Genomic DNA, 20,963 nt, shown 5'->3' with positions numbered 1-20,963 from the left:
GATTCATATCCTGCCTTCCTCCCAAGTAGGAGCCCAGGGCAGCAAGATTCACGATGCCTCGTGAATCCAAGTGACTGGTATTATTCACAAACGGGGACAGGGCTGTTGCGCTCAAGTCCTGCTTGCAGGCTTCCCAAAAGAGGCATCTGGTTGGCCACTGTGAGAACAGGTTGCTGGCCTAGATGGGCCCCCACTAGCCTGATCCACTAGCCGGGCTCTTCTTATGTCTTGCAAACTGTCAGGAATAGAAAACCACGCAAGAGTTTTGTCGACCCAGTTGCAGTATTCAGAGGGTGTCAATCCCAGAGTTCCTTTTGGCCAATTCAACAGCCGCTACCTAGCCGGACAAATAATTGCAGGTTGCTAGCCAATTCATACTCAACAAGCCTGATTCACACTCAGTAGACATGCCTGCTATAGAGACAGCCATTTCCGTCGGTGCACACCAATTTTTGTCTGTCCTGAATCTCTTGCCAACCAGTTTCCTTGGACGATCCTGAATTCAAGGATAACTATACACACCATTCACAGCTTGAGAAGATCTCCCTTGCTGCACCCCATTTTCTACTGTTTCCTGGGGGGGGGGATTTCCTGGCTTACGCTCTTAGCTGCCAGGCCAACTGGCACGCTTCTCCATGAAGCCACTACCTTGAAAAATTATTTTGAAGTTTCCAACCCACAAGCGGGAGAAGTTTTTACGGTTTATCAGGCATGGCAAAGCCAGGAACAAGTAAGCAATTATTTTCACAACAAGGGAGCGAACACCATGAGCACTCCGAGCATCTCTTGTTCAGAACTGGCTCCTTTCAACTCTCAGAATTAATCAGCATCACACAATCGGAGATCATAAAGAAAACAATTTCTTTTAAAAAATCATGCAGGATCAGCAGGAGATTGACTAGCAGAACCTCACAAGCAGGAAACCTGGGGGAGAGGGAGGGGGGTTCTTTGTGTCATTCCTTCACTGCAGCACTACCAGGCTGCAGCTTTAAGGCTGCCAAGCTGAAGAAGAGGATGCCACACACAAATAAGTGTCCGCAAGGCTCCCCAAAAATGACAACTCTCAGAAAGCCGGCCGCCTCCACACCTCACCACCCGCCCCCTTTTTTCACGGCCCGCTGGCACACTGCTGCCTACTCACTGCGACTGGAGTGGGTGCATCACCAGCGTGCAAAAAATAAATGCAAACGAGGTGGTAAAGCACACCCAAAAGAGGACAAAAAGAGAAACAAGCAATTAAAAAAAAAAGTTAAAACAGAGCTAAAGCAGCAGGCCACGTCCTCCGTGGCCAAACGTCGTTGGCAAGCCCAGAGACTCGCTCGCGTCTGATATCACCCCTGACATTTTGAGTGCAGTGCGATGCAGCAGCACGTGGCTATGGCTGGGCAGCCAGGCTGCATTGTGGCATCGGTTCCACGGCAACGGGCAGGGGTGGGGATAGAGGTGCGTGAGAGCCAAAAGCCGCTGCCTACTGTGGCCAGCTCCTTCCTTGCCGCAGGCTTCCAAGATCGGGCACGCTTCCCACCGGCAGCGGGAGACCGGCTGGGGATGAAAGACGACCTTGAGCCAACGGTCAGCTGAAATGCTTATCTGCCTCCTTTCTTATGCCACCCTGTCCCTCCTCTCCAGAAGGCACGCTTCCCAAAGGTTTTGTGCTGCCAGGGGTTAAAAAAAAGCACAAAGGGATAGTCTTCTTCTTCTTCTACCTCTGGATCTGCGGGCAGAAGCGAAGGGCATCAAGAGCAGCCTGGACAAAAGATGCTATGAATAGTGAGCAAACGCACAAGCTGGTTGCAGAATTTGCATGCTGGCAATCAGCTGCAGAGAGAGAGAGTGTGTGCACGTGTGTGTGTGTGTGTGTGTGTGTGTGTGTGTGTGTGTGATTTAATCACAGGTCAGAGGAGGAATTTGAGTGGGGGGAGAAGTGGGGAAAATGAAAAAGATGTTGACATCAGGTCCTTCAGAAGCAAAATTTACTGTCTCAGGCGTTACTGCAGAATGAGACAATGGATTGTTTCCACAGTTAGTCCTACTCAGAGTAGACCCATTGAATGGACATGACTAAGGCAACAATCCAATACATGTCTACTCAGAAGTACGCCCCATTGGGTTCAATGGGACTTACTCCCAGGTAAGTGTGTATGGGATTGCAGCCTAAGGTCTGTTGTTTTCGATAGGTCTGCTCTGAGTAGGACTCAGTTGGATACAACCCTACGATTGTCAGACATTGTAACCAGTGGTCCCTAAACATTTTCCCCCTCCCACAGACCACATGAGAATTGCTGAGGGTCTTGGTGGCTCACTTAATGATTTTCCTGCCTGTTGTAGCCATTGTCATGAGTTGTGCTAGGCGCTGCATGATTTTTAATTGTATTTTGCAGACATGTCACAGACCACAGTTTGGGAGCCTCTGTCTTAGGCACAGTGAGGCTAGCCAGCAACCTTTCCCTCGGTTCTTTCACGGAGTGATCACCTCTGGGAGGGAAAGTGGGGAGAATGGGCAGTCAAATTTAGGCAGGAAGGACCACAAAGAGGAAAAGCTGGAGCCTTGATGATGTTCCAGTTTGGGAGATGGGGAGTGAAAAGGTAACTAAAAGGGTGAAAGGACGCAATAAGAAGTTTATAAAATATCGGGGAGGGAAGAAATTGATGGGCACAAGATTCAGGACGCACATACAAAAAACCCTCTTCCTTCCACACAAAAGAAAAATATATCTACGGAACTTGCTGCCACAAGAGGCAGTGGCTTACCTGGCTTTTTTTTTTTTTTTAAGCATTAGGCAACTCTAATTGCAGCTTTCACCAGCTATCAATCATGAGAGTTAAACAGAACCTCCATATCCAGAGGCAGTCTACCCAAAGCACCAGGAACAACAGCAGGAGAGGGTGACCACCATTGTGCCCCGCTGCCAGGCTTTTGAGGAGGCATTCGATTGGCTGCAGCGAGAAGCAGAAAGGCTAGAGAAGACTGGTCTCTGACCCAGCAAGGCTCTTCTCAGGTTGCCCATTCCCACTCTCTCTGTGAGAACGATCTACAGAGAGAGAGAGAGATTTCAGTTCATGTTAGGGAGCCAATTCATTTATTGGATGCTAACCAGTGCTCAAGAAGGCTGGAAGCGAACTTCTCAAGTGACCCAATTCAGGCATGGGCATTCCAACCCTAAAATAAAATTAGACGAAGTTGCACGTGAAGGCTGACATTAATGCGGAGGCTTTACAGCTGAAAATCTGAAGTTATACCCTGCTATTTTGGGGTCCGAGTTCCTGTATCTAAAGAAGTGCCTGGCATAACCTAAAAGCTTGCTTCCAGGATTTAAGGAGTTGGGAAACTTCATTCATGCAAATGGTGCTGGTCTAGGAAATCCTGGAGTGACCAGAGCTCAGCGATTATAATCCACGTTGTGCATTAAGAAGGTCCACGGTTCAATTCACAGTTGAAAAGATGAGGTGGCAAGAGTCACCGAAAATCTCTGACAGGGAACCATTGTCAGTGAGAATAGACTGCGGCTAGACTGTTGATGGGAAAAGACTACCGCCAGCACATCGGTGCTTAAAAACTTGCACTGGCTGCACATTTGTTGCTGGGCCAGGTCCAAGGTACTTGTATGGTCTTTAACAACGTGGGTTCAGATATCTTAAGGGCCTTCTGAGCCCTTATATCCAGGCCTGATCTCCCATTTGGGGTATGTGCGTCTCTCTTGGTGGCCCCAAATGGCTCAGAGGCACAGCTCCTAACTCCTAGAAGCCATTTATTTAATGCTGTGGGCCCGATTCTGTAGACTCTAGATTCTGCAGACTTCCTCCCAACTGAGATTAAAAAGGCAATCCTCCTCGCTGAACTTCAGGCGTATGACAAAGACTTTCTCATTCCGAAAGGCATTTTAAAGGTAGCATTCGAGTTTGTGTTGTTTTATGATGAACTTTTATTCTTTTATTTTCAGTTTTACACCCACTGCTAATGATTCAGCAGTATATAATTGTCTCAAATTAATAACAGAGAACTCCTCGGCCACTTTGACACAGCAGAAAGCGGCTTCCTTTGAGAAGGTTTGAACCAAGAGCACCCAAGTTCAAATCCCACCTCCAGCATCAAAAGTGACATTAACAAACAACTACATCCAGGGTGTGCGCGCGTATGTGTCAGCAAACAACTAACAAGGTGAGCAGGATTTGAGCCAAAGTGTTAAAAAAGAAATAGCTCCCTGGCTGCGGCATGCACATCTTTCAGATCAAGTTTAATAAGCAATTAAAAAAAAAAGACTATATAACAGCAACAGTGTTGAAGGCTAGTAGTGGAAATATATTAAGACAATGAAGTTTGCTTTCCTATGAACGTGGCTGACGTGGCTACAAAAGCCCGTTGGGAACATAGTAAGGAATCCAAGCAGAACACTGCTCGTTTCCATCCAACAGTCGTTGGGCAGATGCCAACTCCATATCGGCCACGGGAGGAGGAGGAGGAGACAGGTCAGGTGTCTGTCAGAGGCTGGCGTTCTTTCCCTAGCCCAAACAAACTGGGAAAGAGAGCCACCACCACAAGCCTCCACCCACCTGCTGATCTACCTGGCCAAGTGACTCCAGCGGTTTTGAAACAGCAGAAAAAGCAAGATGGAACAAGGGTGGAAAAATTCACTAATAGGCAAAAAAAACCCTCTCTTGCGGTTTAAGAACGTACCTATAGCCAACAGATATTTCTATCAAACTTGAAAAAGCAGGGACGTTGGGCAGCTATAGTGAATGCACCAGGGGAGAAGGAGACCTGACCTCCTCTCTGTGATATTTTAATGCCCTACACATTTGTCAAAATGCAAGCACAACTTGGGTTGGTCCTTCACAGTCCAATCCGCTTCCTGTGTAACTTGGAAGGATTTGGTAACGTGGCTCGTGGCTGTATAATAAGAAACACACACACACACAGAAAGAAATGCAAGGCCTTTTTGAACCTCCCAAGTCCTTCAGTTGCATGTGGTTTGCTTGTTCTTAATGAGAATCCTCGTGGTGGGGCTTGTTAGGAAGCTGCCTTGTACTTCAGACCATTCCGCAGGCCTGCCTGGAGATGCCACTGGAGATTGGACCCGGGACCTTCTACATGCGGCCTTTCCCCAGCAGGAAGCTGCTGCACACTGAGTCAGGCCATGGGTCCATCTAGCTCAGCTCTGTCTACACTGGCTGGCAGTGGCTCTCCAGGGTTTCAGGCAGGGGGCAGGAAACCTACTACCACAGCATGCTTGTTAAGGTGGATGTCCAGCCTTTGCTTAAAAACCTCTAATAAAGGAAAGTCCACAACCTTCCGATACAGTCTGTTCCAGGTTAACCTTTTAGCGAAATCATGATGGGACCATCATTTATTTTGCCACAAATCGACTGTAGAAGATAATTCAATGCCAGCAGAAGGCAGGAAATTATCAAACAACTTGCCGCAACATGATTAAAAATTAATCCAATTCCTTGCTTAATGGATACCTCTTTTAAGCATCCCGAAGATATCTCTAGGGCATCCATCAGTACAACTACCGCTGTCATTATAACCGCTCAGCTTTTACCGCAAAGAAAAAAATCATTAAGTTTCTAGTCCTTAAGGAAGAAGAGATATTACGCTTCAGAGTGCATGTGAGAAAGGATGGGAGAAGGAATACTCTTTGTGCATGCTATGACAAAGATATGCATCTACATAAAATCACAGATCACAGAGAGCTGCATCAGAAGTTCCCTGGAGCTCAGAGCCTAGGAAACCGGCCACCTCCTGGGGACAGAGAGAGATAAATACAGGCATCAACCAATCTCATAATCTACAGCTCATTATTTCATTTCTCTCAAGATCATTAGGCTAACGAGATTTACACAGAAGAACATGACCTCGTTAGCCGAGTTCGTGTTATGTGGAATACCACAAGTCTTATTATGAACTTCTTAAAGAGGATGCAAAAGATAGATTTCCCCCCCCCTCTGGTGAAGAGAAAAATTGCCAGAGAGGGGAATATTTGGTAGGAATGGCTTATGAAGCCCTCTCTGCCCCAATGCCAGTCTGCCGCTTCAGTGGATTGCGTTACATAAATATATTTTAAAATTAGTGGTAAAAACTGAAGATGAGCCCTGCTGAATCAGACTCCAAAGGTCCATCTGGTTCAGCTCTGCGTGCTGGCCAATCAGATTTCTCCAGGAAGCCAGCAAGCAAGGCAGGAAGGAAACAACCATCTCCTGTTTCCCAGAATCTGGCGTTCAAAGGTAGATTGCCATTGCATATGGAGGCTCCACTGAGCCACCATTACCAACAGCCACCAAGTCTAGATGGACAAAACACACACAACGTGGAACTACACGCAACGCAAACCATTCACACCATATGTTATGATTCCACTTTAAACAGTCATGTAAAAATGTAAATGTACTGCCTTCGAGTCGATTCCGACTTATGGCGACCCTATGAATAGGGCTTTCATGAGGCTGAGAGGCAGTGACTGGCCCAAGGTCACCCAGTGAGCTTCATGGCTATGTGGGGATTTGAACCCTGGTCTCCCAGGTCGTAGCCCAGCACCTTAACCACTACACCACCCTGGCTCCAAACAGTCATGGCTTTCCCCCCCAAAAAAAATCCTGAGAAGGATAGTCTGTGAAGGGTCCTGAGAGTTGTTAGGAGGCCCCTATTCCCCTCACAGAACTACAGTTCCCAGAGTTCCTTGGGAAGAGGGAATGACTGTTAAACCACTCTGGCATGTGGCATGCCTGTTGAAAGAGGAATAAGTGTGTTGTGTTAATGTGGCCACGCAGCGCAGTCTGCGGATAGCATGACCTGGCGTTGAATGGGAGCTGGAGAAGCTAACGAGATGCAACAGCTAAGATTTTTCACCCTGCTGAGAAGACAGAACAGCAACTCTCCCTTATTGCAGAGTATCGTGTCTTCGGCTGCTCAATGTTTACATAAATGGCAGAGGTGTGGGGTGTGAAATCTGGCCCTCGCATGCAACCGTCTGGAAGTCGTGCAACCATCCTGAGGGATTCTTTTTTTAAAAAAAAAATCCCTACTATGCCAGCACAAAGTAGGCTTGAGCAGAAGTGGAGCTTAAAAAGATGAAGGATAATCGAGTGCGGAATGGGAAGAGAAACGTTTATTTATTTATATTTATTTATTTGTTTTATACCGCCCGACTAGCATAGCTCTCTGGGCGGTTTACAGCAAAATACAGATACATACAATAAGAACCCATAATAATATAATACTACAAGAGCATATATAAGAAAATGAAAAGTCTACAATCAATTATAGCAAATTTAAAACTAAATTAAAATTAAAAGATTAAAATGCCTTAGAAAAGAGGAAGGTTTTAACTTGGCGCCGAAAAGATAGCAAAGTCGGCGCCAAGCGCACCTCATCGGGAAGACTATTCCACAGTTCAGGGGCCACCACCGAGAAGGCCCTAGTTCTTGTTACCACCCTCCGAGCCTCTCTCTGAGTCGGAACTCGGAGGAGGGCCTTCGATGTAGAATGCAGTGTATGGGCAGGTTCATATCGGGAGAGGCGTTCCAGCAGATATTGTGGTCCCGCGCCGTGTAAGGCTTTATAAGTCAAAACCAACACTTTGAATCTCACCCGGAAGCATATTGGCAGCCAGTGCAAGCAAGCCAGAACAGGTGTTATGTGTTCAGACCGCTTGGTCTTTGTTATCAGTCTGGCCGCCGCGTTTTGCACGAGCTGCAGCTTCCGAACTCTCTTCAAAGGTAGCCCTACGTAGAGCGCATTGCAGTAGTCCAATCGCGAGGTTACCAGAGCATGTACCACTGATGTTAGGTCCTCCTTGCTCAGATAGGGACGTAGCTGGGCTACCAACCGAAGTTGGTAGAACGCATTCCGTGCCACCGAGGCTACTTGAGCCTCAAGTGACAGGGAAGGATCTAAAACAACTCCCAGACTACGAACCTGTTCCTTTATGGGGAGTGTAACCCCATCCAGAACAGGGTGTATATCCACTATCTGGTCAGAGAAACCGCCCACCAGCAGCATCTCAGTCTTGTCCGGATTGAGCCTCAGTTTGTTAGCTCCCATCCAGTCCATTATCACAGCCAGGCGACGGTTCAACACACTGACATTGGGAAGAGGGCGAGCAGCCCCCACAGACTGCTGTGTAACACTCGCTGGCTGAAATCCTATGCGCTTAACGGGATTCTCCGATTAAAAAGGATCAAGCAGTCGGGTTCTGGTGGAAAATCCTCTGTGTGACAATGCCAGTGCTGATCAGTGTGAAAAACAGTCAATGCTAAGTTAGATGGACCAGTGTCCCATCTTGGTTCAAGGCAACAGAGACAGCGTTCAGTCACCTCCTAGGCTTCGCCAGAATCTGGTGCTCAAAGATATACTGCCTCTGACCATGGAGGCTTGATTCTGAACGGCTGTCAACAGACCAATCCCATTTGGAATGATTAGTTGGCGTGACTCTTGGGAAGTGGTTTTATTGCTCATCTTTTATTATCAAATGTCCTCTACGGATTTACCTCGTTCTCTCTCTCTTTTTGGGGGGGGGTAAATCTAAAGGAGAGGCGGGGAGCCGCCTTCAGTCTGAGGGCTGCATGGCCTCCCGGGGAAACCTGCCAGGTGGGGGTGGGGCCAGAGGCAAAAATGGGTGGAGCAACAAATGTGAGACTCTTTGTGCACCACGATGCGTATCAGCCAAGCAGGAGCCCCAAAAGATTTCTCACACCCACCCACCCCTCTGTCCTCCACCCTGCAGAACAAGAGGCATCATCCCAGTCCAAAGACACATTCTAGCCAGGCAAAGGCACTCAAGGGAGGCGCAAAGCAGGGTTGGTGAGGTCTGGCGAGCATCCAAAGGCCAGATAAGAGAGGCCTTGAGGGCCGTATTCGGCCCCTGGGCCTGCAGCTCCCAATCACTACATCTTGTAATTATTTGTTACATTTATACCCCGCCCTTCCTCCCAGAAAGAACCCAGGTTGGCAAACAGACAACAAAACACTAAAAAAATCTCTGCCATCTGTTATTTTTTCGGCGCCTACTGAAGACCTTCCTCTTTCAACAAGCCTTTTAAGCTGAGACCTTATCCAGTGTTGCAGTTGCTTTTTAATACGCTTTTAAACCTTTTTTTAAAAAAACAAACACAAAGCTTTTTGAAAAAAATGTTTTTAAAGTTGTTTTGTTTGAATGTATTTTAAACCTCTGTTTTTATGATGCTTTAAAGTGTCTTTAGTGCTTTTGTTTGCTGCCCTGGGCTCCTGCTGGGAGGAAAGGCTGGATATAAATCATATTATTGAAAAAATAAATAAATAAGTCAATAAAGCATCTTAAAAACAAAACATCTTTAAAAAATCTTTAAAAAAGCATATTTAAAAACGTCTCAAAAACAATTCCAACACAGATGCGGACTGAGATAATATCTCTGCTCAAAAGGCATGTTGTGTCAGGGAGCCCCATAAGTGAGTTACTACACACTGTCTGAAGGGGTAGATTTCCTTTTACTCCTTGCCTCACCCTGGATGAAGTTTACAGGTAGCCTCAAAATCAGGTGTTAAAAGAAAGAGAAATCTCTCGCGATGCAGACAATCAAGAGATCAAAAGTGAAAGAAATAAAACTGGCAAGATGTCTGGGTCCTTCTTGGCATTTTTTATTGCTTATTTTGCACAATAATTTCTGCCTTTTTCTTAAGGCATCTTTGATAATAATAATAGATGATTGAGACACAGAGAGACACACAGAGTGTGTTTAACTGTCAGAGATCCTCTGATGGGGCACTTCTTGTGGTTCCCCACACTCCGGAGATTTGGTCAGCCTTTATTACAGACAGAGCCCTCAGTATGGCAGGCCCTGCCCTGTGGAACTCTCTGCCAATACAGGATCAGCAGGAACAATCCCTACCTACTTTTAGACACCTGTTGAAAACTGTGTCATTCTTCAGTCAGGCCTTTGAAACATGGATGCCTTTTTCCGAACCAGCTTTTGATTTTGATGTTTTTTTACATTTCTCACTATAATTTGGTATGCTGTAAGTGCATTTTCATGAAAGTGCGATCTACAAATATTTTAACCGATACATTATAAATACATTTAAAACCCGCAGGCCGGATTCTACAACCGAGGAAAGGGATTTTGACTGCAGGGCATCATCAGCAAGGGAGGCTTACCCCTTTTCCAAGAACGAACAACACCGACCACAATGTGGATGGAAGGTAAGGCGGCAGGGAGAGGGCATTTTGACATTCTGCCAGGGTAGCCCAAATGCCAGCCAGCCAGCGCGGCTGCTTAGAGAGGGACATTCCGCTAAGAGACTCATGGAGAAACCTGAAACCGACACACCTGAGCTTACATCATCAATCCATCCCCGCAGGTGCAGCAGGCGGGATGGAATTCCAGAAGTATGAGAGCAACCTTTCGTCTGTTGAGCAAGGACGAGGCGTCCCAGGTAAATAATGATTAGAGCAACAGGCATGTCCTTGCTACGCAGGAAAAGGAGGCAACCTGCAAGCTCTCGCTTTCGCCAGGCAAATGCGGCCTTTTGCACCACAGTCCAAGGTCCAGATTTGAAGACTCCCCCGCTGCCCTCTCCCGCTAAAGTAAAAAAAGAACTTGTTGGATAGAGGCGTAGATTGATTACTATGATTTGTTGAGTATGGCTTGGAGCAAGTTGAAGAGGAAGGTCTTCTGAGAGGAAGCGCCTGGCAACGTTGCCATGAGGTCTAGAAACTTGAGACACTTTATTTAAACTTTAACATTCATACATACACACACACACCTGCAACATTTCAGCCTTGAAAATGGAAATAGGCTGCCTTCAAGTCGATTCCGACTTATGGAGACCCTATGAATAGAGTTTTCATGGTAAGCGGTATTCAGAGGCTGTTTACCATTGCCTCCCTCTGAGGTTGAGAGGCAGTGACTGGCCCAAGGTCACCCAGTGAATTCATGGCTGTGTGGGGATTCGAACCCTGATCTCCCAGGTCGTAATCCAGCACCTTAACCACTACACCACACTGATCTTAAATGTGCATGACACATAAGCAACTTTATACTATCATATATACTTAACCGTGAACTTGGGATGCTGAGTTTTGATGACTATACTGACAAAACAAGGCTACTGAAAAACTAGATGTTAGCATGCCAGGGGAAACCCCAAGGTTTTCGGAAATTAAAAAATCAGGAGAAAAAAATAATCTAAGTGGGTAAAAAAAAAGAGAGCACTAATGTGGTCTAGTGGTTAGAGTGTCAGACTAGGACCTGGTTCAAGTCCCTGCTCGGCCGTGAAACTCATTGGGTGTGACTTTGGGCCAAGTCTGCAGCTCTCAGCCTAACCTACCGTGCAAGGTTGTTGTGAGGATAAAATAGGGAGGAGGAGAAACCCACTTTGAGCTTCCTGAAGAAAAGGTGGGATAGAAATGTAACACATAAAATAAAAATCCTCCAAAACAGCCCAATGAGAACTGGACATTTTCTGCTTATTTTTTAGTGGGGCAGGGATGAGTTGGATCTGCTCTTTTATGTATATTATCAGTGAGCATATTAGTTGTTTTTAATGTTTGTTTTTGTCAGTCTCTTAAAAAAGTGACTTATTATTAACAACAACAAACTTATGAGCCATAGAACTCTGCAATTGTCTGTTGCAGGGCGCGGGTGGGTTAAACGGAATGGAGTATCCTGGAAGGGGACGTGGCTGGCTGGCAGGCTGAACAGGAGCACACCACACCGCAATATTTTGTTGAAGGTCCCACTTTTCTACACCTATATAAATGGCAACTGGCAAGTCACTAAGGCGTTTCCTACCAGAGGGATATACTGCGTTAACCTGCCATAGGAAAAACCAACAAAAAGGCTTGTGTCACTTTAAAAGGTGACAGGTTTATTGCAGCAGATTTATTTGCCTTTCGCTCTCTCTCTCTCTGCGAGTTGAGACAACTGAGCCATCCCTTCATGAATCAAACACCTTCCTTTACACTTAGTTTTTATTCAGAAACATAAAAAAAGCTGAAACATGTTGCTTGCATAAGTATTCAACCCCTGTGCTGTGGAAGCTCCCAGGTTACACAGATGAAAGAAACTTGGCCCCAAGAAAGGGCTTGAATACTTGTGCAAGCAACATGTTTCAGTCTGTTATGCTTCCGACAAACATTTCCCAACATAAAACCACTGTCACCTTACAATAATTGATTTTGTGTGTCAGTGTTTCAAAATAAAATATCCTACGGAACGAAATCACAATGTACCGTCTGTAATTCGGTAATACAAGAGCGTTGCTCGGGGGTCTGAGTACTTTTGCAAGGCACTGTACACACACACACACACACACACACACACCCTGTATTTTGCATGGTATACAAAGAGCAAGAGTCGCAGCCGTTGCTCTACCCACTTTCACCAGTGACCCAACCATAGCATGCGGCCCTCAGAAGATTCCCCAAGAGGGAATGTGGCTCCCAGCTTACAAAAGGCCCCCCGCCCTGGCTTAGGAGGAGGAAGGCTTTTCCACAGCAAGGTTTCTACGTGCACATTGAAGGGCTCATCAGTCCACAGGCGAGGAAATGAAAAGAGACCAAAACCCAGAGCCTCGTTAATCATAAGCCAGGCTCTTGAACACCAGCAATGCAAAAATTGCTTCCTGCTTTCCCAGCTGCACCTGAAGCATTCCTGACGTGCGCATGGAAAACGATTGCTTCCCTAACAAGAAAAATCACCGCTCAGGCAATCGATGCGCCAGCCAAAGGCGCGGCTTTTGCTAATGAAAGAGTTAAGCTGGGTCCGGTGGAAGGGATGCAGGCTTCAAACCTCAATAGCCCCGGCTTCCAATACAGGAATGATGTTAATAGTCACTTGAGGTTTGTAGCTGCCGCCTTCAGGAAGGGCTTGTGTCCCCAGAGGAAAAGGAATTATTCTGCCACCACGGCCACCGTTTGCCGGCTTTGGCGGCGACGTTAAGAAGGGGTTCGCCCCTTGATTTCTATTTGCTTTCAACATATCTACAGAGCATTTCAGGGTAGGCGTTTCAAAACTGCAAGTTAAAATCAACAGACAGGTCCTGCTGAACAAAACTTGTTTCCCTCCTTCCCACCCAACATGCTTCCTCGAGAATGAAATTTAATCCCCCGGCATCTCCAGTCGACACTGGCTGGCAGCAACCAGCACCAATCAGCTACGACCCTTCCCCAATAGGAACTGAGTCACACCATTGGCCCAGCTTGCCCAGCATCACCTACACTGGCTGGCAGCAACTTCCCAGGGGTTCAGGCAGGGGACATTCCCAGCCCTACCTGAGTTGAGCCTACCAAGTTGCAGCAGTTAAAGTGTTCGGCTAGGACCTGGGAGACCCAGGTCCTAATACCCCACTCAGCCATGAAGCTTACTGAGTGAACCTGGGCCAGTCGCCGCCTCTCAGCCTAACCTACCTCGCAGGGCTGTTGTGGGGATTAAATGAGGAGGGGGAAATCATGTACAGCACCTTGAGCTCCTTGGAGAAAAGGCGCGATATAAGTTTAACAACAAATGAAATACATTTTTTAATTTTAAAATATCACACTCTTTCTTCTCCCGCCCTCCGTTTTCTTCAAAGCTTTTGTGCCACAACTGAAAGGGCTTATCCAAACGTTGAGAGGGGATTCAATGTATTCCAGTGGCCATTTGGTTTCGCATATTCAGATTTATGGGATGGGGTGGGAAGCAGTATGCAATTCTGCAGCTTTAATCAAAACATTCTTAAATGCCTCTTTCTATTAAAAAAAGACTCGAAGCATTTTACAGCAGATTATAATATATAAAAGTCAAAACAATGCAAAATAGTATGAACAATGCCATAATATAACTACCATACACTACCACCATTTTGTGAACACACACTGTTCCAACCCAGAGACGAGGAATTAAGAGCAACCAAGATTTCTTTTTTTTAACCGCATACACGGCACTTTTAAAATACTTTCTTCCGACAGAAACCTGAACCTTGTCAAAAAACCAGCCTAACAGGTCAAAGTGGGGGCAAGCGCACCGAAATCAACTTGGAAAAGAAAGAAAGGCTCTCTCCTTGCCAAAAAAAACAGTTAGTGCAAATTGTACTATGAAGCCCGATTCAAAAGGGATTATCAACCAGGATCTAGGGGAATGTGCAACCAGTCCTGAGGCTGTAATCCTAGATGCATTTACCTAGGAGCAAGTCTTATTCCAAGTAGACATGCATAATGACGCAATGGGTTTGGGGGACTTTTTTTTCCAAAAAAGCAAACTCCATCCAGACACATAAACAAAAAAAAATCAATGGATATTCTAAGGGTGGGAAACCTCAGGCCTGAGGGCCAATTGTGGCCCTCCAAACCTCTTTGGTCCTCGGAACTCCCCAGGCCATGCCTCCTTTCTGCAGGCCACACCCCTCACTGGCCTTGCTTCCCCCCTCCCCGCAGCAGTTCTGCCTGGCTGGAATGTGCCCTTGAACTCTGCCTGGTGGAGGATATAGAGGGGTGTGCAAGTGTGTGCAGAAACCAGCCTACTATACAAGAGAAAAATCAACTCATTTGAAATGTGGTGTTGGAGGAGAGCTTTGCGCATACCATGGACTGCGAAAAAGACAAACAACTGGGTGTCAGAACAAATTAAACCTGAACTGTCACTAGAAGCTAAAATGATGAAACTGAGGTTATCCTACTTTGGACACATCATGAGAAGACATGATTCACTAGAAAAGACAATCATGCTGGGGAAAACAAAAGGGAGTAGAAAAAGAGGAAGGCCAAACAAGAGATGGCTCGATTCCATAAAGGAAGGCACATAACAACAACAACATAGAAGGTAAAATTCATTGCCTCTGGCCAGCGGCCATGTCCACTACTGGGACATGGCCCTCAGAAGACTGCCCAGAAAGGAATGCGGCCTTTGGGCTCAGATTGGCTCTACGGTGAGGATGGGGGAACCTGTGTTCCTCCAGATGTTGCTGGACCCCAAACTCCCATCGCCCTCAATTATCTGTAGGCCTGATGAGAGTTGTGAGCTGACTGTAGTTATTACAGAACTGATGCACAGCCAAGCACATTTACAACCTGGCAAAGGAGATACAGTGATGAAAGCCGTGTCTGGAGGTGTGGTGTTTTTCTTGTCTCTGTGTGCAAATTTACATCACGATGCAGCCACACAACCCTCTCGGGAGGTTTAATAGCTAAGAATGCAAAATAGGCTGCAAAATAGAACATTTTAGCACCTGTCTGCACACTAACAAAAAAAAAAATTAAGGCAGTATTCCTCAACATGTTCCTCACAGGCAAATTAAGGACAGTGTTTGTTGTTTAAAATCAGGACAGCAGAGTGCACACAATGCCCTCGGTTCCACTGTCTTCCAATCTATGAAATGGGTATATTTCTCAGGGGTTTTCGTGGGAAATGACTGCTCCAACAGGAATAAACATTCCATAGAGGAAGTATCTGTGGCACAGCCAACACAAGGCCAACAGACGACCTCAATGCCATTGCCTTTCCATTCCTCCTCAAGCTCAGAAGAGATAGGAGGCTAACCTTTAACAAGGCACCACCCTGAAAGTATGACACCCACACCACCCTTAACCAGAACTACCAGACCCGTCACCCAAGTTGCAGCCTAACAGTAGAATTATTCAGAGTTTTGGACACTCTCAAGCAGCACGAAGGGCTCAGGTTATCTCCCGCTGTGGAAACGTCTGCTTGAATATCACCCGCCGCGAGAATGCACGCACAAAGTTCAACATTAATTTTTTAAAGGCGTTGTGTTACAGGAGAGAGGTGCAGGGTTTAATTTGAGCTAGGGCTCAACCCTGGTCCTGAGAAGGTTAAGAAAATAATTTTTAAAAAATAGATACACGCACGTGCTCCTGTCTTTCACAAGCAAGTAATTGCAGAGGATCCCACACACAAAGGATATAATCTCAGATATTCATTAGAATTCTCTAGGATATATACAAAAACAATTATTCATATTATCCACAAACACACACGCACATGCGTGTCTCATACACATATAACAGAAGGGATGAGACCTAACCTACCTCACAAGGTTGATGTAAGGAGAAAATGGGGAAGAAAAGCTCCTCGGAGGAAAGGTGGGATGTAAATGTAACAAACAGACATTTGTACTGGGCATAGGATTCAACTTCCTGGAAAATCCAGTTTTCATTCAAGATCCCAGCCCTTATCGTTCAATAGAAAGTGCTTTGGCTCCTTGATTGTGCGACTCATTCAAGATGCGGGGGGGGGGGCACTCTGGATTTGCCCTCTGTTTGCCCCATCGGCTGTTGACCTTTGACAGCAGCCCCTGTGTAAACCGAAATCTCCATGGCCCTTTTGGATTTATATATATATATATATATATATATATATATATATATATAAAGGTCAGTGGTTTAGCTAGATCTAAGTTTTTCCTTCTCAGATGATCCAAACAGGATTTGACAACAGCCAAATTCTTTGTAGCAATAACCAATTAAGGAGGGAGGTCTCCCAATTGGAAGCAGAACCAACCTAGCAACTAACCGGCCGCCTAACTTAACAGACGCAGCACAGAGAAATATTGTTCTCCGTTCACAGTAAAACAACAAAGTGAAACTAGAATCTCAGGCTTTACTCTAGTTTCAGTCAGCTGATTTTTAGGGGGGCGGAGGAAGGACAAGGACATAAACCCTGCCAGGTGTAAGAGGAAACAAAATATGGATGGAGCTGGGAGGGTCAAGATGCCTGCGGATGCAAATCAGGGAAAAAGACTGACATCCCTTTGGGGTTTGGAAATAAGGCTGCAATCCTAACCCTAATTTACCTGGGATGAAGCCCCATTGAATTCAGTAAGACTTACTTCCAAGTAGACATGGTTAGGATCACAGCTGCAAATTAACCTATTTTTCCCCCCTATAAAAAAAATACAAGCTTGCATAAACACAACTGTGTATTTTAATACAAGCATGTATCACACACGGGGGGGGGTCATTCTATACAGTTTACACATGTATTTTATTGCAAATAGATGGGAAAGGGTTTGAAGAACGCAACTGTCTATTTTAATGCAAGCGCCCAGTTTATGGGGGAAAGTAACAGAGCAGCTTGATCCTTAGTGAGAAGTAAGCCCCCCCCCCCCCAAGGTTGATGGACCTTACTCCCGTCTGCGAGTTTAGGATTACAGTTTTAAAGCTTTAATCCTAGAACATGCACTCTCCTGGGAGCAAGCCCCGTTGAACTCTGCCAGGTTTACTTCTGAGTAGACACATATACAATTGCGCTGTAACTTTCCTAAATTGTTCCAATTGAAAAAGATGTCAAATTTTGCAAATCTGGGAGTGGGACACGGGGGCGACCCCAGGATTTAGGGTTTTATTATGGGGAGGACGGTTTCCAGTTAGCAATACCTTGCAAGGGTGGTGTCGGGGAGGAGAGTGACCCCAGTCTATCCCCAATGAAAGGCTTGCCCTATATATCAGTCGGGGGAAACCTGTGGCCCACCAGATGTTGCTGAACTACAGCTCCCATCATCCCTAGACATTGGCCAGGCTTGCTGGGGGTGCTGATGGAAGTTGTAGTTCAGCGACATCTGGAGGGCCAAAGGTTCACAGCCCTTGGATTAGAAGATAGCAATTTTATTTATTGTACGTATTTGTGATCACAGTTATATCCCACCTTTCCGCCTTTGACCTCAAGGTGGCACACACGGTTCTCTCCCCTCCCTCATTTTTAGCCTCCCAACAACCCTGTGAGGTAGGTTAGGCTAAGGGATTGCGGGCGAGGATCTCCTAAGTGTAGCGGCCAGAGTAGCGGACTAGGACCCGGGAGACCAGGGTTCAAAACCCCATTCGGCTGTGACCTTGAGCCAGTCACCGTCTTTCAGCCTGACCTACCTCACAGGGTTGTTGAGAGGATAAAGTGGAGAAGGGGCAGGTAAAAACCATGTATGACATCTTGAGCTCTTTGGAGGAAGAGTGGGATATAAATGTAATAATTAATAATAGGGATTTGCAATAAGAAGTTATAAAGAAGGAGGATTTTGCTTTCATCCCTGATTTGTGGGCTTTCTGGAGACATGTGACTGACTGCTCTGAGGAGCAAGATGTGCACCCTTGGTCCAATCCAGCAACACTCATCTGCTCTCGTTAGACATGATATTTGGGAAATGGAACCTCCAGGTTCAAAGGCAGTCTACCTCTGAGCACTAGACTAGGCTGGGGGCTGAGCTGCATCGCTATGGGTTTACCTATGTGGATCCTTCAGAGCCAGTTACTTTTCCATCCAGTCTGAGAAAGATTTCTGCGATACTCAGAAAGTTGCAAGCATCCATCTCCAGGGGCAGGCTTTCCTCATTTTGCACTTCCTGTCCTTATGGCAATTACTGATACTGACAATTCTAAAGCACAACTGTTTACACTCTCAGCATTAAAAAGGAGGCTGGTTTTATTATTTCGTGATCAAAGCATTGCTCACAGAATTACCAGAGAGCTAGCAGAGGGTGGTTTTGGTCTCTGTGGTTTATGATGCTGTCCGTCACCAATGCACATACAAGCTGTCTGTCAACAGTCACATCAAAGCCATCCTTAAAACTGCTACAAAGTTTTGGGCTTGATACAAGGACAAACAGACCATTTTCAAAGAGCAAAGTCCCTCTTTATCAAAAAGGGCAGCCCCAGAGCTGTCTTTCACGCACAAGCTTAGGGGTTGCTGGTGCAATCCCGATTTACTCAGGAGAAACCCCACCCATTGGATAGCCCTGTGGTGTCCTAAAGCGGCATCTAAATTAAAAACTTCTCTGCCACCCCTGAGTTCGTTTACGGTTGGACAACAGAAAGCACCACCTTCCCCTAGTGCACGACCTGCTATCTTGCAAAAACCCACCAGACAAACAATGCCAGGCACCAGTGAGGCGAGACACCTGGAAAAACAAGGCACTAATCCCTAAGAACGTGAAGGACACTTCCAACCTTTGTTTCCACTTCACCCATAAGGAAGCTAGGTAGAGATTTCTAAAAGTTCCCACGCGCACCAGAAACAGGCATCAACATTTAGGCTCCTGGAATTTCAACCATCTCTTGCACGTCAGCCCCGCATGAGGCTAGTCCACACCAAGGCACTTCCCAGCAAAGTGGTCCCAGACTTCAACAGACCTCGCAACAGGGGAATATAACCAGCCTGGAGGAACCAGGAAGGACCCGGAGGCAGAAATTTGCAACAACGGCCCTAAAAGGGGCAGGAGGAATTTACCACAAGGAAAAAGGCTATTCCCAACTGGGGGTTGTAGCTATGGGCAAGGTGGGAGTTCAGAGAATGCATAAGACAAAAAATAAGGAATGCAATTACACTATGTGTACACAAGAGAGAACGAAACTGTGTCAAACGGAGGTTGTGACAGGTGGGGGGGGGCTGGGGAAGGAACATACCGCACCAGAAATAGATTTTGGGTGAGGGTCTGGTTCTTGAACCCCCTGAAGGCTCATGGACCTGCAGGTTAAGAACCCCTGCCCTAGAGAGAGGAGGCCACCTTATATCACCAGAAATTGCCTACAGAGGATGGCATTCCACGTTAGTATGACCAGCGTAGGTCCAGTGGGTCTACTGCAAGCACAACCAAGTAGGATACAATCCAGAGACCCCAGGAATAAAAATCAGAGTTAGGGACTCAAGCTGGGTGGGCGCATGCGGTGCAACAGGAGGGTGGACAGGCAGGTCCCTCTTTAGAGTGCAAACCAGAGACACAAACTACAATACGGTTAATTTAAAATAACTAGCGCAAATTGGGACAGCAGAGTGTGGAGAGATACTGCCCCAATTTTCTTCCAAGGAGACACTGCAACTCTTTAAAGGGGGGGCAGGGGAGAGCAGTAGCTATTGGAAGCGTTAAGGGGCAGTACATGCTCAAAAATCCCGTGGGGTAGAAAGAAGGCACAGTAACTATAACTGAGGAGTGAGGGAACAAGAATGCCCATTTTTTGAGGGGGGGATTACAGCCAAGGGTAGGGGCAGGCACCCGTAGGGTAGCAAATAAAAGCAGCAGCTGCCCTTGGGAGGAAGACCATTAAGCACAAGGGGGCGCTCGTCCTCGCTTGGGGACAGTGAACAGGGGAAGGTGCGGGCGATGGCAATAAAAGGAAATGGGGTGGGGGTCCTTCGAAAGGAGGAGGAAGAAAGGAAAAAAGAGACCATTCTCAATAGGAAAAAAGGGGGGAAATCTGACACCCCCCACCTCAACTCACCCACTTGGTTCTTCCGCGGCGGTAACCCCCACCTGTCCCGTTCGCCCTCCCTCCTCACACCTTCTGAGCCTCTGCCCGAGCGGGCGCAACCTGTTACCTGAGCCTGGCACCGTAGCTACGCCCATGCCGCTTCCCATTGGCTCCACTGCTCCGGGAAGCCCGGCCCCCTCCATCCCCGAACAACCACGCCCTCTCCTTTTCCCTCCCTCTCTCCTCCCGCCTTGTAGGCGTGGCTGGAGGTGCCGCACGTCATCGGGCGGAAAAAGAGGGAAGGGGACCAAAATGGGAGGGTGTGGAGGGGAAATAAACATGGCTGCCGAGTTTGGAGCGAGAGGGCGGGTCGCGAATGAGACCTTAGCAACCAGGCCTCCGCCTCCTTAGCCAGGCCTGGGCGTTACCTGAGAGAGATGGCCTTTTATGTTATTTTTTTAAAGGAAACTTTTTTTTGGCTCAGTCTAGAAAGAATTTTTGTTAAAAAAATAAAAGTATAAGGTCACTTCCATACCACACATTTAAAGCACATTCCACCCCAGAATCCTGGGAACTGTAGTTTGTCAAGGGTGCTGAGAATTATAGCTCTGTGAGGAGTAAATTGCAGCTCCCAGGATTCTTTGGGAGAAGTGGAAGGCAGCTGTGCTGCGTGGCCCATAAGAGGGGGGGGGAACTAAAATCCACTTGGGTGTCAAAATGTTGTGACATTTTGGTTGCCTTAATAAAAGGTAGTGCCCTAATGTGCCTGATTAAAATAGCCCTCCTAGTAAGCCTTCAGGATAACACAGGACACTCGGTCGT

At 46.6% G+C, this 20,963-nt stretch overlaps 1 protein-coding gene across 3 annotated transcripts in view; it reads right to left on the bottom strand.

Annotated features, from left to right (window-relative positions):
- CGN (cingulin) overlaps window positions 1–20,963 on the bottom strand; it is an 81,347-nt gene that overhangs the window by 46,910 nt on the left and 13,474 nt on the right. Inside the window, exon 1 of one of the 3 annotated variants that reach the window (XM_061606646.1) lies at window positions 20,172–20,254. The exons of 1 other annotated variant lie outside the window; for it this stretch is intronic. The gene's annotated coding sequence lies outside the window, so the exon portion shown is untranslated. Of the gene's footprint in view, window positions 1–20,171; window positions 20,255–20,963 lie in introns of those variants that run through there. One more of the 3 variants, XM_061606644.1, reaches the window with a different exon arrangement.

Source organism: Rhineura floridana, chromosome 22 (genome assembly GCF_030035675.1).
Source record: "Rhineura floridana isolate rRhiFlo1 chromosome 22, rRhiFlo1.hap2, whole genome shotgun sequence".
Classification (NCBI taxonomy): domain Eukaryota; kingdom Metazoa; phylum Chordata; class Lepidosauria; order Squamata; family Rhineuridae; genus Rhineura; species Rhineura floridana.
The sequence above is the reverse complement of the archived record's forward strand: the minus strand, read 5'-3'. Positions and strand labels throughout refer to the sequence as shown.